Raw genomic sequence first — 18,006 nt, 5'->3', positions numbered from 1 at the left:
GGATTTGCTTAGGGTGGGAAAGTTGGTGAATGTTTTTGGGGAAGCTTCTGGGATGAAAATTAATGCAGAGAAGACCAGGTATATGGATCTAGGGGATTGGTTACATAGGGATGGGGTAGTAGTAGATGGGTGGAAGATGATGGATCAATTATGGACATGTGGGATAGTTTGTGAGAGAGACAGGGATGGCACAAGAAGTAAACTCGGTGCATATTGTGGAAGGTGTGATGAAAAGACTTAGCTGTTTAAGGGCAGCACAACTAATGCTACACCAAAGGGTAATAGTAACGTATGTGCTGTTGTACAGAAAGCTATGGCATGTTGCAGTGATGTATCCGATGATATGAGAGAGAAAACGGTTGGAACCGTTTTTAGATTCATATGGGGTACAGGATGTGAATGGTTAAGTAGAGCGGTGGTCACTACCGGTAGGCCGAGGAGGGCTGGGGCTTATACCGGTCGAAAACAGGATCACGAGTGTGTACTTAAAACGTAGTTATATGCAGGATGGGGGGGGGCCCGAGGGAAGGTGGACTTAATAGGATACGTAAGGATATGCAACGGTGGTGGGGGTAGAGAGTTATTACTAGGTAAGGCAATGTTGAGGGTCCTAATAACAGTGAGAACCGTCACATTAAATTGAGAGTCCTTGAAGGAGTTGATGGCAAGTCAGTAGTAGCGGCAGTAGAAGGGGCATATCCAATGTATGCTTGGAGTGATATCTGGAGGAGTCTGAACAAATAACGCATGAAACCCAGGGTACGAGAGGTAATGTTTAGATTTTTACATGGGGTCTTGCCATCTGGGGTGGTCTTATTCAATAGGAGGATAAGGGAGGGCGGGGAATGCAAGCCATGTGGCTGCATGGAGACTATTTTCCACGCGTGTATTTTGCGATCGTATTGAAGCAGTGCGGGTCTGGTTAGGAAAGGTGTTGAGGTTAGTGGGAGGGGGGGGGTTACAGGTGTTGAGGGCTTTAAGTTTAGACATAGGTGGGGTGAATTAAATGGTAGAGAATGCAGTGGGGTATATAGTTATGGATTTTATATATACGTCTTGGGCTATGTGGGAGGTGGGAGTGAGTGAAAGAATTAACATGTTAACAGCGACTTTTTATAGAACGAAGTGCCGGAATAAGGAAGTGTTTGGGTGGATGGGAGAAGGCATTTAGCGAGCGCTATAGGAGTTTCAAATAACGGGATTTATGGGATTTAAATGCAAGGTAACAGGAAGCAACAGGCTGGTTTCCCAGAACAGGTTGTAGCATGATGCGTGTTAATGGACTGAGAATGAGGAGTGTTAAGGTGGAAAACACTAATCATGTTCTTAGGGTACATGTTAACAACAATAGATGTCAAAGGTATAAGCTTAATTATAAACATATATATTTTACTTTGTACGTATTTTTAATTTTGGTGCTTAGTATGAAAACTTCAATTATAAAGATAAATACATTGTTAGATTTTGTGGATGCTTGGTATCGACCGATGTGTAACAGTCATCACGGACCCTTGTATCAGTTAAATAAAACTGATTGTCGTAGTGGACGAAAGGACAGTTCCAATGGCAGAATTGAAAGTTAATTATATTGATTTGTATTCTTTTATTTGCTTGTTGAAGGAGGTAATATGATGTTACGGTCCGTTTATGTACGAATGCGTAGTGATTGGAGTTGTTAGGAGCATAGAGGTTATTTGGAGTGTAGATGTATTTTTCTATTGTCACAGGACTTTAATGTGTTAATATTTTGTCAAGTGTGATTATGAAATTTTTTTATTAATAATATTGATGTGCCAGAACGGTGGAACACAATCTAACAAGCACAGAAGGTGGGGAAGGGGTTTTCCTTTTGATACTTTGTGTATTATATGTTGTAAATTGTACAACACAGAACTTGTAGTATTAGGATGGGGTATATTTGGTAAAGTTTAGTGGTGATAGCATGATGTCATCAGTTTAAGAAGGCGGGAACGGGTTAGGTTACTGTACTATACCGGTTTTTTTTTAAGAAGGCGAGAACGGGTTAGGTTACTGTACTATACCGGTTTTTATATGTTTCAGTTTTGCGAAATGTACATGAAATTGGAGAAGTAGTACAGTTAATATATATATATATATATACACAAGATTCAAATGTAATGAGATTAGGTAATATTCTTGACATGTAATCTATCAGTAGGTTCAAATGAACATGGTATGTTTTTAGTTATTCAATAACAGTATGGAATATGTTGATATTAAGTAGGTGTGATCATGTAATTATTAATTTCTTCTGTATTCTTTGCTGTGCCAGAAGTGTGGCACTGTCAGTCAAGCAAAGGTGGTGGGGTAGGGGTTTGCTATATAAAATTCAAAGTGTATAATAGGATGTAAGAAGCATAACTCGGGGGTAGTAATATTTGGATGAGGCTAAAGTTTGTTAAATTCCGTGTGGTAGGATGTAAGCAGCATAACTCGGGGGTAGTAATATTTGGATGAGGCTAAAGTTTGTTAAATTCCGTGTGGTAAGCATGTTATCAATATTATACGAATGTGGGAGATACTATAGGTTTACTGTATAGCAAAGTTGGTTTTCAGTATCAGTATTTTGTTATGTAATAGAAGAAATACTGTTAAAAATGTGAAGGAACAAGTTTGTTTATACATATAATGTATGAATTTAGGTAATATTCTTGATTTGTAATCTGTTAGTTTGCCCTATTGTCTTATGTATGGTTTTAAATAAAATATAAAAAAAAATCCTGCAGATATAATGACAATTAATATTACAGTTGTCATGCTCGTCCACAAAGTATTACACGACCACAAGACTGCTTGAACAATGTACTAACAGCAGTCATGGTTTAGGTATATATCACAACAATCAATACATTACCACAACATGAAATACATTTAGCACACAATTCATTGCAGGTAATGACACCTATTCCTAAAATTCTCCCAGCACAAACGTGGGGGAGACTTCACCCCCTCCCACCCCACCATGACCTGCATGTGGAAGTCATCAAGGTACACATACAACGGTATGGCCCAGCGTAGACACATCTTAAGGGTAAACGTACCTTGGGGTAGACCAGCATATGCCCCAGCCTCCCAATTGCCGTGTTTTGCCATGTGTACCACTCCATAGCTGCTGAGAACACGGCAGAGATCCATTGCATCAGCCTCGAAGGGCACAGTTTCACTCACGTGTATTGTCGTGAGACATCGCCATACGCACAGCAGGGGACATTACGCAGATATTTGAATTGCTCAACCAGCTCCTCATACACTGGCCCCTATAGAGTAGTTTCACAAATATCCGGTAGGCTCCATTTAAAGCTACACCATACAAATCCTTGTCCTCAATACTATAAGTGTCATGAATAATCTTGGGTAGCAATACTTGTGTAGTCTCAGGCATAATCGCCCCCCGAATAAGTTCTATACCAACGGCATGTTTCCTGCCAAAATTTGTTTAACAAGAACTAACATTCATGAAATAAAGAATACAGCATGCATAAACCTTCAGCCTCATCATTATGAAATGATCCCGTTTCTTGAAAAGGGTGCACATCCATTCTTCATAGTGCGTCAACAAGCATTCAAAGTAGAGCTCCAGTTCTTCCCACGAAGGATGTTGGGGTTGCGTTTAAAGGAAGCAGTATTACTGGGAGAGCTCACTGTGAGAAACAACCAGCTTGTGTTTTTAAAACAGGATTCCCCAGTAGTAAATGGCATAGACCTGTCAAAAGACAACTATCTTGAACGCCGCAGGAAAGTTGTGGAAGCTGTCATCAACCCCTTCGCTGAATTCAGAACAAAATTAAGCAAATTTGGACTACCTACTTATGGCAGATCAGAAATCAATCAGTGAAGATGCTTTTGAGGACCCCAATGGAAATAAGTCACTGACTTTTTTGGGTTATCCTAGGTTCTCTACACATGCTGCTATGTATGATAATTCTATGTAACTATCTGTGTATACCTGAATAAACTTGCTTTACTTACACCTCACGCTAAATACCACGTCACTGGATAGCTTGCCAGACTGTTAGAGAGGTGCGAGGCACGTCCACACTCCCTGGCAGCTAGGTCGCTTCCCCCCCCCCCACTATCGAGTGCATCACTTACTCGGCCAATCCTTCAAAGACATTCCTCGTCTAGCTGCCAGTGAGGGTGGACACAGGGTGAGCAGCAGGTGACCCCTAGTGTCTGATTAGAGAAGTTTTGGTTTTCTTCAAAATGGCGGAATACCGGAAAAGAGTAAACACCCTCTGTTTAGAATTGTTAATAGGTGTGGTATATCCGAGCAACGCTGAAGTGATTGACCTCATCGCTCTAGGGCCGTGAGGTTGTGCTACGCCTTGCTCCTGCATTCGTCACTCAACCTTGGTGGAGGACGGACATTAGCGGTTGAGCTAGCACCTGTTGGTAGCACAGTGATTTTCACAAAATGGCGCAGGCTATCAGGCGTAGAATCAACACTGTATTGAGGTGTTGAAATGAACGGTTTATCAAACCAAAGCTTCTGTTATGCTGCTTGTCATACTACGGGATACCTACTGCATCAACAACGACGATCTGTATGGTATTGCCTTAAATGGAGCTACAAGGATCTGTGAAATTTGTGACTGCTGCGACATATGACAAGATGGTGGAAAAATACCAAGACGTGTGTATGAAGGTTAATCCTGGTTTAGAAGTACGAATGAGGGACGTATCCAAGTATTATACTTGGGTAAAGTTACGGAATGTCCCATTTGAAGCGGATGAAGATATAAAAGCAACATTCAATGAGTATGGTGTTATACATCAGGCATCAGTTGGAAGGTGGTCTGATGGTATGTATGCTGGACTGCGTGAGGGCTCCTTTACCCTCAAAATGTCTGCGCAAATCTATACCATCATATGTGACACTGAGTGACTTTAGAACACAGGTATATATAACATATGCGGGGCAGAGACGAACCTGTAGACTGTGTGGAGCCTTTGATCATATGGCTGCAATGTGTCCTCGTCGATCGACACCTAAGAAATATGGAGAGGGGAAAGGAGTGGGGAAGGAGAGAGAGCCGACGACCCAGTCTACAGGGGAGTATCTTCAAGATCATAGAACATGGAGTGAAATAGTGGAGGACAATCCGGAAGAATGTGCAACATTACCGGAGGTCTCAGGTTATTGAGAATATGCGTATGGAGGATGAGGCGAGACGAGTGGAATTGGGTAGTCAGGTTACGGCTACAATAGACACTGTTATTCAAGAATTCTTGGGTAATCAGAATGAGGACGGGACACTAAGCATGGTGTCGGATGGGAAACTTATAGGCGAGGAAGGAATTCAAGGTGGGTAATGTGGGCGATTGGGATATGCAATCAAAGAGGATTAGTGAGGTTGTGGTTGAAGCACACAACGTGGAATGTGAAGATGAGGGAATGCACATAGTAGAGGCATCACGTAAGAGGCAGGGGCTTCTGATAGTGATGATGTCCTCACACCAGCGCAACGAACTGGTAAGAAACTATCAGTGGATATGCCCAAAAAAAGTAACGGGGGGGGGGGGAAGGGGCAGAGGAAAGGTGAGGCAAAGAAAGGACAATATGAAAAGAATGTTCAGCAAAAACTTGAGGAAACGCAAGGATATCGGTCGATTGGTAAGCCCCCGATAGCATTTTTAAGTGTCTAACATTAAATGTTAATGGCCTAAGGGCTGATGTAAAGCGTAAGATATTAAGTGATTTTTTAAAGAGACTTTGAATACATATTTTTACAAGAGCATAATTTTAGGTATGGAAGGGATTTGTTGGTAGATGGATATAAAGTTTATGCTGGGTATACTGGGAAGCTTAAGGGAGGTGCTGCTGTTTTAATAGCCGAGACCAGTCCTTTCCAATTGTTACATTGGGAAGAAGGGGGAGATGGGAGAGTAGCGAGGGTGGATGGGACATGGGGTGGGGTACGTGTGTGTTTTGCGAGTGTATACATGCCGGCGGACAGTAATAGACGTGTTAAAGAGGAATTTGTAAGGGACACTAATTTATCATATGCGGGGTTTACCTGTTTATTCGTTATTTGGAGGGGATTGGAGTAGTGTGATACGTAGAAAAGATGTGGAGCCGAGGGGTGCAGGGTGTGTTTTGGGGGTCCTACGGGATGTTTTAGGGAGAGCAGGCTTCGCGGATGTAGTGAGGGGTGGAACGTGGAGCATACTTATGAGGAGAGGATATGCGGCACGACTAGATCGTATTTATGCTTCTCCCGGGTTACAGGTTGCTAATACAGAAACTATAAATGAGTGTTTTCAGATCAGAGGAGTGGTCGTGGATGTGGGATGGGGAGGTTTACCAAAGCGTTACACGAGTTATTTGAAACAATGTGAGATTGTTTGATGAACTGGAGGACGGTGATAGTTTTGTTGAGTGGTGGACAAATGAGTGGACCAAGGGGAGAAAAGGTGGTGATATACTACGATGGTGGGAGGAATATGCTAAACCAGGAATCAAAAATTTGTATGAGGAAAGGAAAGGAGGAAAGTCGATGGAAATATGGCTTACAGATATATTTGGAAGGGCAGTTGAAACAGTGTTATGAAGGTTTTAGTGGGGTTTATCCAGTACAAGAGATTGAGGGCATCAAAGCGCAATTGATGGAAATGCAGAATGCAAGATTTGATGGCGAGAGATTGAGAGGTGGATTGGAAGATGTTTTATGGGGAGACAAGCCATCCGCCTGTGTATTGCGGCGATTAAAGACACATCCGCCTGTGTATTGCGGCGATTAAAGACACGACAGAAGACAATGACTATGATGAAGTTGGACGTACATACGGATGTGGGAGGGTATACGATGGGACAGAGGTTAGTAACTACGGAAAGTATGAGTGGTTATGCTGATAAGTGGTTTGAGATATATACGAGAGGGGGGAAACAGGAAGATAGCAGATATGAAGATTTTAGAGAAGGGGATACAGAGAAACCTAGAGGCAGCAGATAGAGCGATGATTTTAGTCCCTTTTATATTGTCTCCTTTATTTTAGCTTTAAAAAACTACCTTAGCTCATTATTTTTACATTTGTTAAATAATTCAGGTGCTATTTTTTAGCTTTAGAATATTTACTTTGTTTTATACTTAATTCTAACTAGATTCACTACAAATCTTATGATTACAAGCATTGATCCTGATACCAACCTCTTATTGAATGACTTAAATGAATCAAACAGCTACTGTAATTGCTACACAGCAGAACAATCAAAGGCAACAAAAACATAACTGTCTTTAACTACAATATCAGATCTTTAAGCAAGCATTACGATGACCTCATAGCATTACTAAATTCCTTGCATGCCAATATGTACATCATTACACTAACTGAAACCTGGCTAAAGCCTGATACTACAGATGTATGCCATTCCTGGTTACACAGCCATACACAACTGTAGGACAGATCAACAAGGGGGTGGCATATACTACTCAGACCAACTAGAATGTATCACTAATACTTGCACAAGGGATGAACATGGGGAATATATAATAGCTAAATTCAAATCCAAATACCTACAAAAACCTCACATTGATAAACATCTACAGAGTTCCACAGTCAAACATTAGCCAATTTAGTCAAAACCTAGGAAGTATGATAACTGATGCACGCATGAACAAAGATCACTTACTACTCTCAGGTGACTTCAATAAAAAATCTCCTGCAAGACCAGGACCCACACGTTACTGAATTCACAAACACAATGAGTAACTGCATGTTGCTACCAGCAGTAACAAAACCTACAAGAGTTACAGAGACTAGTGTTTCCCTACTTTACCACATCTGGACCAACACAATATCCCCTTTAAAATCAGGCATAATTACAGATAATACCACAGACCACTACCCTACTTTCCTCACAACTCTTGGTAAATTACCCCAAGACACTACTAAAGTCACCTTCAGACTTCACAATGAGGCAGCCATTAATAACTTCACAACAGCAGTAACAAACATTGACTGGCACATTGAGCTAGAAATCTATACAGATATTGACGAATGTTTTAATAATTTTCTAAAAAAGACCCAATACCTCTATAACAAGCACTGCCCTACAAAAAACTAAACAGATGACAGCTAAGAGACTGAACATTCCCTGGCTAACACCCAGCATTCTCAAATCCATAAATACAAAACACCGATATGAAAAACAGTACAGAATGGGTCACATAACCAGACCAAATAAAACGTTACTCGTCAATCCTAACCAGCCTGATAAGAAGGGCAAAAAAATTGTATTATGAGAACAGATTATCCAACTTACGAGGTGACATAAAAAAGACCTGGAAGACCCTATCAGAAATTCTGGGAACAAAAGAGAGATCACGAAATAGCGAAATAAAATTAGCAAAATCAGATGAACCCCAACTCCCACCAACAGAAACAGCAAACAGACTCAATGATTTCTTCTCCACTATAGGACAAAACCTTGCCAATGAAATCACAAGCTCAGATACCCCACCAAATGACTACCTCACTGGCAACTACCCGAACACACTGTTCCTAGCTCCGACTAACCCATACGAAGTCTCCCTTATTATCAACGCACTAAAAAACAAGGCAGGAGATTTAAATACCTTACCATCCTTTATATACAAAAGTGTCACGAGTGCTATCACCAATCATTGCAACACTCTTTGATGGACTGACCACATCGACTCAAGGTTGAGGGACTGATTACCTCATTCTCCTCCTGTTCTTCAAGATTCTCCTTTGTATGGACTGATGAAGCCACTGTGGCGAAACGTTTCCTCAATAAAGATACCCAAGAGTTGCACATGTGTCTAATTTATCAACATGTCGGTTCTCTGAACCATTCATCTACAAAAAAAGATATGTTTAATTTGATGTAACTGCTCGTGTACGACTTACTGATAGAAAGACGATTCCTTACATTATTATTATTATAATCAAGGGGGAAGCGCTAAACCCGGAGGATTATACAGCGCCTGGGGGGGGGGATGTGGAAGGCATTCAGGCTTAATTCGGGGAACTGGAGCACAGATCCAATTCCCTAAATCAAGAGCCCCTCACCAACATCAAGGAACCTTCCTTGAGGGGACGATTCCTTACAAAATGTGTCATCTTTTAAAATTATTTTCAATCATTTCACGATTTGAGGTAAAATACAAGAAGTAATTTATGTCTGTACATAAGTGTTTTTGCATAGATACATACACAAAGTACCAGCAATTAATTTTGTCAACAAATCACCATCGTTACAAGGTACCTATATTCATGAAAACAGATTTTATCCTGTTTACTACGTCTGTGGTGCCCGATTTCTGCCCAGCAGACTACTTAGAAAAAACTTATACATTATAGTATAAATTTTAAACTGGAACCAGGCTATTCTCTTTGGACATTTCAAACAAGACTAATCTGCTTACGCCATTTGTTTGCCTATTTCGAATTTTCCGCACTTGCACGGCACAACAATGTTATGACAAGTGGCACTAAACCAGAGTTCGGCTTATCCTATTAATCTCCTTGTTACTAATCCAGACATCTTTACATGTTCAACAATAAATCGAGACTTACCGGGACTCTAATCAAGAGAAATGAGCGGGTGTAGTGTCAAAGGGGGTGGCATTAGCGGTGTGGTGGTAGTTTAGTCGTTAGGGACTACTGCTAATCACTTAACTTGTCGCACCTTCACCCCCCCCCCCATCCATCCCTCACACATGAAGTGAGCGGTGGTGATGGTTCTGCTTTCCAACTTCAAGGTCCTTGTGCCTGCCTTCACCACCTGCACATTGAAAAAAAAATTTAATTAACAAGGTTAAACTGGTAAATTGACAAAACAAAATTAAAGATGTGTCCAGCTGTTTGCCACAGAGAAACTTAAAAGTGAATTACGAAATATTTCTTTATCTTAGAATAAAAAATTATAAGTATTAACAGCGTCCTTTGGTTTCAAACTCCACAAAAATCAATAAAAGAGATTTCAGTTATGTAGCTAACTATTTGGCTATGACTTCATTAAATACAGTTTCTAAGCCTTTAGAGCAGACTAGCAAAGAAAGTATATTAACTAAATATAGCCTGCTAGTTCTGCCCCCCCTCCCCCCTTACACTAACTAGACTTGTATAGCACAGTATAATAGAAGTAATCTTACCTGGAGAGGGTTTCGAGGGGTCTACGCCCCCGCGGCCCGGTCTGAGACCAGGCCTCGTGATTCATTTTACGTGAATTCATATTGGGGAGCAATAAACCCGTAGGCTTATACAGCGCATATAGGGGGGGAATGGAAGGTATTCAGGCTCAATTCAGAGAACCGGAGCACAGATCCAATTCCCTAGATCAAGAGCCCCTCACCAGCGTCAGTGAACCTCCCTTGAGGAGATTTTACGTTAATTATTATTATAATAAAAAAAGAAGCGCTAAGCCACAAGGGCTATTAAGCGATTTTACATTAATATAGCTCTGCTTCTGTCAATATTTCCGTGGCAAATATGCTGCCTCGAGAGGTTCACCGAAGCCAGCAAGGGGTTCTATTGTAGTTGAACCTGCCCTTCCTATGTTTTGGTTCCATCAGTGCTTCCCGTGCTTTATAACCCCCTACGGGTTTAGCGTGCCTATCAACATAATTAGTAGTACAAATGTTTGAAAATCATAAACCTGGAAGATCACTGCTATCTTGACAACTACTGTACTAAAAGTACAACTTAAAACCAGACTCTCCTAGCCAAAGTTCCCCGTGTAATAAGTATAAAATTTAAGTAGTCTGGCGTGAGGCGATGTGGTTTTATACAGGTGTAGGAGATTATTATAATCAAGGGGGAAGCGCTAAACCCGGAGGATTATACAGCGCCGGGGGGGGGGCTGTGGAAGGCATTCAGGCTTAATTCGGGGAACTGGAGCACAGATCCAATTCCCTAAATCAAGAGCCCCTCACCAACATCAAAGAACCTTCCTTGAGGGGCAGGTGTAGGAGAGAAGAGTCCGGTGATACCCACCTGCAACTGATGGCCGACCTGGTTACACTTTGGACTGGTAGGTTATATATCCAACAGAAAATCTTCTTCGTTGCTCCATAGCTCGTGGTGGTGCTGAGGCTCCACCAGCAGTACCCTCGACACAGCTCATGGTGGTGCTGAGGCTCCACCAGCAGTACCCTCGACACAGCTCGTGATGGTGGACACTACTGGTGGTGGTGGTGCTGCACCAGCAGCAACACCCACACTGGTGCTCCTGCTGGTGGATACTGGACTGGTGGTGCTGCTGACTCTTGGCTGCACCAGCAGCAACAACCTTAGTTGCCAGTGTGAGAATTACACAAATTATATATTTTAAATATAAACCAGACAAATATATATTCACTGAGTGTATATACACAATGTATATACTACACTGAAGTTTACTTTACTCCCTATGTTAATTATTAAAGTATTTTTGACTGTGAACAAGTTACATGTAGCCTAAACTAATCTTGAGAAGTTTGATAGGCTTTATTCCTATTTTTTTTTTTATATATTTTATTAAAACATTTCAGTACACACATACAGGTATATATAAAATATATATACATATCATCCACACATATACATATATATATATATATATATATATATATATACATACATATACATACACACTTATACATTCATATATACATACATACATTCAAACATACATATACTTATACACCAACACACGAAATAATAACACATAAAACGATACGATAACTGATATCTATGATATACATAGATAGGTCGGGGAAAACTTATCTAACTTAGACAATACGAATAAGAACAAACTAATACTCAGGAGCCCAGTAAATTTAAAACTAAACTCATCTGCAATAATGACATTATACATAATATAGGAAACAGTTTCCAACTAAGTGGACTTGACACGACAATGATAATACAATACAAAATTATCCTTCAAACTCCATACAAGTGAAACTATGTCCACTGTCAAGTGACTAGACAAATCAATCCACATTAATTTTTTTTTTTTATATTTTTATTTAAGGACACAGTATACAATCTACATGTTGTTATACATAAAACTTAACAAAAAAAACTCAACACTGAGAAAAAAACAAGCCTAACTAGGAATGAAACAGAAGAACCTACACCTGGGCTTTCCTTAACAAAAAAAGCTACATAACAAAACCTGTTACACTTATGCATATTTTGTACAAAACTTTATATACAAATCATTAAGTATACACCAAAACATTTCTCATACAATTATTTTGTATAGTAACATATTATGTACATAGATTCTCGAAAACTAAAACCTCCTGACAATGTTTTCGAGGAGACTAAATCATACTCCCCACTCCCCATATAACCCAAATACACATCATATTGAACTTTGCATACTCTAGAATAAATGATAAATAAGAAAAAATTTTCTAAGATGTGTGCCTCCTCCCATCACCCACCAGGTACACAGTATGAACAGGTGAAATATATCCTTAATCCGTGTGTATATACGTTCCTACCTCATTAACTTCCCAACAGGAAGGAATACTGAATAGGGCAATGTACAATGCCCACTCTTGTACACAGAACATCTAACATTGACAAAATTAAATACAGGAAATACATGAGCCTGATGCACGCAGGCACCTCGCCCGTACTACAGTTGTTAAACAGGATAGGAATCCTAACAATAGTCTCTAGGGCAACAAAAACAAACCCCGCATCTTTTACAACACAAATAATTCTTCGCTCATTATTTCCTAAAAAATTGTTTGGTCTGTCTTTGAAAAGTATCGAAAGGACGCCTTGGCAAACCCACAAAATCAAGAAAATCTTACCAAAAACCTCCACCTCTCTCACAGAAGCCCCATTTCAATAACCGATCACCCCACCCACACACACACTCACACAGACACGCACACAGACACACACCACACACACACACCACACACACACACCACACACACACACCACACACACACACACACACCACACACACCACACACACACACCACACACACACACCACACACACACACCACACACACACACCACACACACACACCACACACACACACACACACACAGGCTAGAGTGGCCAGAAGAGCTCATGCATGCAGGGCAAAGCTCCTGATCATGGGTGACTTTAACCACAAGGAGATCGATTGGGAGAACTTGGACCCACATGGGGGCCAAGATACATGGAGGGCTAAGATGATGGAGGTGGTACTGGAAAACTTCATGTGCCAACACGTAAGGGACACTACAAGAGAGAGAGGAGAGGATGAACCAGCAAGGCTGGACTTAGTATTCACCTTGAGTAGTGCAGATATCGAGGACATCACATATGAAAGACCCCTTGGGGCCAGTGACCATGTGGTTTTAAGCTTCGAATACACAGTAGAGCTACAAGTGGAGGGAGAAGCAGGAAGGCCAGGACGAATGAAGCCAAACTACAAGAAAGGGGACTACACAGGAATGAGGAACTACCTGAACGGGGTTCAGTGGGACAGAGAACTGGCAGGGAAGCCAGTTAATGAGATGATGGAATATGTAGCAACAAAATGCAAGGAGGCTGAGGAGAGGTTTGTACCCAAGGGTAACAGGATTAATGAAAAAGCCAGGATGAGCCCATGGTTTACCCAAAGGTGCAGGGAGGCAAAAACCAAGTGTGCTAGGGAATGGAAGAAATATAGAAGGCAAAGGACCCAGGAGAATAAGGAGAACAGTCGTAGAGCCAGAAACGAATATGCACAGATAAGAAGGGAGGCCCAAAGACAATATGAAAATGACATAGCAGCGAAAGCCAAATCTGACCCGAAACTGTTGTACAGCCACATCAGGAGGAAAACAACAGTCAAGGACCAGGTAATCAGGCTAAGGAAGGAAGGAGGAGAGACAACAAGAAATGACCGTGAAGTATGTGAAGAACTCAACAAGAGATTCAAAGAAGTGTTCACAGAGGAGACAGAAGGGACTCCAGAAAGACGGAGAGGTGGGGCACACCACCAAGTGCTGGACACAGTGCACACAACCGAGGAAGAAGTGAAGAGGCTTCTGAGTGAGCTAGATACCTCAAAGGCAATGGGGCCAGATAACATCTCCCCATGGGTATTGAGAGAGGGAGCAGAGGCGCTATGTGTACCCCTAACAACAATATTCAATACATCTATCGAAACAGGGAGATTGCCTGAGGCATGAAGACAGCAAATGTAGTCCCAATCTTTAAAAAAGGAGACAGACATGAAGCATTAAACTACAGACCAGTGTCACTGACATGTATAGTATGCAAAATCATGGAGAAGATTATCAGGAGAAGAGTGGTGGAACACCTAGAAAGGAATGATCTCATCAACAGCAGCCAACATGGTTTCAGGGACGGGAAATCCTGTGTCACAAACCTACTGGAGTTCTATGACATGGTGACAGCAGTAAGACAAGAGAGAGAGGGGTGGGTGGATTGCATTTTCTTGGACTGCAAGAAGGCGTTTGACACAGTTCCACACAAGAGATTGGTGCAAAAACTGGAGGACCAAGCAGGGATAACAGGGAAGGCACTACAATGGATCAGGGAATACTTGTCAGGAAGACAGCAGCGAGTCATGGTACGTGGCGAGGTGTCAGAGTGGGCACCTGTGACCAGCGGGGTCCCGCAGGGGTCAGTCCTAGGACCAGTGCTGTTTCTGGTATTTGTGAACGACATGACGGAAGGAATAGACTCTGAGGTGTCCCCGTTTGCAGATGACGTGAAGTTGATGAGAAGAATTCACTCGATCGAAGACCAGGCAGAACTACAAAGGGATCTGGACAGGCTGCAGACCTGGTCCAGCAATTGGCTCCTGGAGTTCAATCCCACCAAGTGCAAAGTCATGAAGATTGGGGAAGGGCAAAGAAGGCCGCAGACGGAATACAGTCTAGGGGGTCAGAGACTACAAACCTCACTCAAGGAAAAAGATCTTGGGGTGAGTATAACACCAGGCATATCTCCTGAAGCGCACATCAACCAAATAACTGCTGCAGCATATGGGCGCCTAGCAAACCTCAGAACAGCATTCCGACATCTTAATAAGGAATCATTCAGGACCCTGTACACCGTGTATGTTAGGCCCATATTGGAGTATGCGGCACCAGTTTGGAACCCACACCTAGCCAAGCACGTGAAGAAACTAGAGAAAGTGCAAAGGTTTGCAACAAGACTAGTCCCAGAGCTAAGAGGTATGTCCTACGAGGAGAGGTTAAGGGAAATCAACCTGACGACACTGGAGGACAGGAGAGATAGGGGGGACATGATAACGACATACAAAATACTGAGAGGAATTGACAAGGTGGACAAAGACAGGATGTTCCAGAGATTGGACACAGTAACAAGGGGACACAGTTGGAAGCTGAAGACACAGATGAATCACAGGGATGTTAGGAAGTATTTCTTCAGCCACAGAGTAGTCAGTAAGTGGAATAGTTTGGGAAGCGATGTAGTGGAGGCAGGATCCATACATAGCTTTAAGCAGAGGTATGATAAAGCTCACGGCTCAGGGAGAGTGACCTAGTAGCGATCAGTGAAGAGGCGGGGCCAGGAGCTCGGACTCGACCCCCGCAACCTCAACTAGGTGAGTACACACACACACACACACACACACACACACACACACACACACACACACACACAAAGGCCTTCACACAGACAGGCCTTACATCATGTTATCTCACATACACCACTGGAGCATCCACCATCTCTTCTCTTCCTTACTACAATCATCTCCAAGTACTCATCACTCACCTCCGGAAGCCAACCCCTTGCTGCCTTTCCCCGGCACCAACTGCAGTAGTCGTGCCACAGTCAGTCCCCGATAACTCTCCGGAAAAAGAGCAACCCACTGACCCCCCATATAAGCTCCTATTCCTACCCACCGACCTATAAAAACTCGCCGCTAAGGCCTTGATCCTGACATTACCCCCCACCTCCCTCATTCCCCAAGAAACATACAAAAAATCAACCATTATATACCTTAACGCCCTCGCTACCTCATTAGACACTCCTCCCACGTCTAAAAGTAAAGCCCTAAGGACCCCCACCCTTCCCCCTTCCAATAATCCAAAAACACCCCTCAACCACACCCTTACATTTTCCAAAAAAGGACAAAAGTACACCACATGGAAAGCATTTTCCACGTCGCCACAATGCACACATGAAGCATCACTCACATATCCCATCTGCCTCAACACCTGTTTTGACGCCAATGTCCCCATGAGGAATCTGTAGACCACTTCTCTCACCCTTGCTGGCATTCTTAGCTTTCGAAATTCCTCCCATATTACCCTCCAATTATATATGGGGAAGACAGCCACCCCTTGCAGCGTCTCCCGATGATACTCTACCCCCACCAGCCTCCCTATTTGCAAATGACGCACATCTCGCACTCTTAACATATACCTCAACATATCCTCACACACCTCCAGGTCCCTCCCACTCCACCAACAACGTAAGTCCCGCATCACCTCCCCCACACGCCGCCCCCAGACCCCCCCTCCGCACTGAGGTATCTCACCTTGATGTATATTGCCCTCACCCTGGGCCCCAATGCCAACAAACCCAATCCCCCCTGATGCACCCCAGTCATTACTACGTCACTTCCCAACCATGCCCTCCCATAACCCCATATATACCTTAATGCCCTCCTCTGTATGTCTGTTACATCACAATTTCTCAAAGGATATACTGCCGCCGCTCCCCAAACCTTACTGTATACCAACGAATTCACAATCACAGCCCTTTGGTGCAACGTAACATCTCTGGCCCGAAGGCCACGTAGCCTACCCACTGCCCTGTCCCGAACTGCCTCTGAATTAATCTTTCTACTTCCCTGCCTGTCCGCTGTGTACCAAATCCCACAAATCTTAATCCGTTCTACTACATTCCATCCAAACCCCTGGCCCAATCTCCCGCCTACCCAGGTGCCCACCTCTAACAACATCGACTTGCTTTTGTTTACCCTCATTCCTGTTACGGCCCCAAACTTCTCGATGACTCTACCCACCCTTGAAAAATCCTCCCTTCCACTAAGTAAGATCGTCGTATCATCAACGTAACCCACAACCCCCCCGTCATTCCCCTCAACCCCCTCCCCACACAACTCTCGGTCTACAAGCTCATAAAATGGGTTCTGAACGCAAGCAAATAATAGCTGTGAAAGTGGGCAACCCTGCCGCAAACCCCTCTCCATACGAATCCCAGAACCCAACCTACCGTTTACCTGCACACACATGATCGCCCCCGCATACAATGCATCCACCCACCCTACCACCAAAACCCAAATCACACAAACTCTCACGCAAAAACACCCTGTCCACACAATCATACGCATTCTCCCAATCAACCCCTAGAACCCCTCCCCCTCCACAGCCCTCTAAGAAATCCCTTATGCGCCCGTGTCCATCCCGCATACTCCTCCCTGGAATCCCAAACTGACCTCTGTGTAAAAGCGCTCTGAGAACTGCCTTCATTCTCTTCCCTAGAATCTTTGCGAATACCTTATAGTCTGCGCACATTACGGAAATTGCCCGGAAAGCACTCAGTGCCTGCGCCCCTTCCTTCTTTGGTACTAATACTACTATGCCTGTACGTTGTGACTCGCCCATTCTCTTTCCATCTAGCATATTTTTCAAAACCCCAACTAAACAATGCCTCATGCACCCCCAATGAGCCCTATAAAAGTCAATAGGCAAACCGTCATTGCCTGGCGCCTTACCCGTATTCATGCTGAAAACCGCATCTGCCACCTCTGCCTCACTAATATCAGCCTCCAACCCCACCCTATCCTTTTCTCCTATAGCCTTGTGAACCCCCCTACCGAAAGACTCCTGCCAGGCGCCCCGGCTCCCACCCTCTCTCCATTTTCTCCTGAGCCATTCACCTGCATAAATGCTCATACTCTCAGTGGAGACGAGGACCTCACCTTCCGGGTAATCCCCCACTCCCGCACTAGTCTCTAATTGCAATAACGTGGTCACACTCCTACGCTCCCTAAACTTACGCAGCACATACCCAGTC

Source organism: Cherax quadricarinatus, chromosome 88 (genome assembly GCF_038502225.1).
Source record: "Cherax quadricarinatus isolate ZL_2023a chromosome 88, ASM3850222v1, whole genome shotgun sequence".
NCBI lineage: Eukaryota > Metazoa > Arthropoda > Malacostraca > Decapoda > Parastacidae > Cherax > Cherax quadricarinatus.
This window is presented reverse-complemented; position numbering follows the sequence as displayed.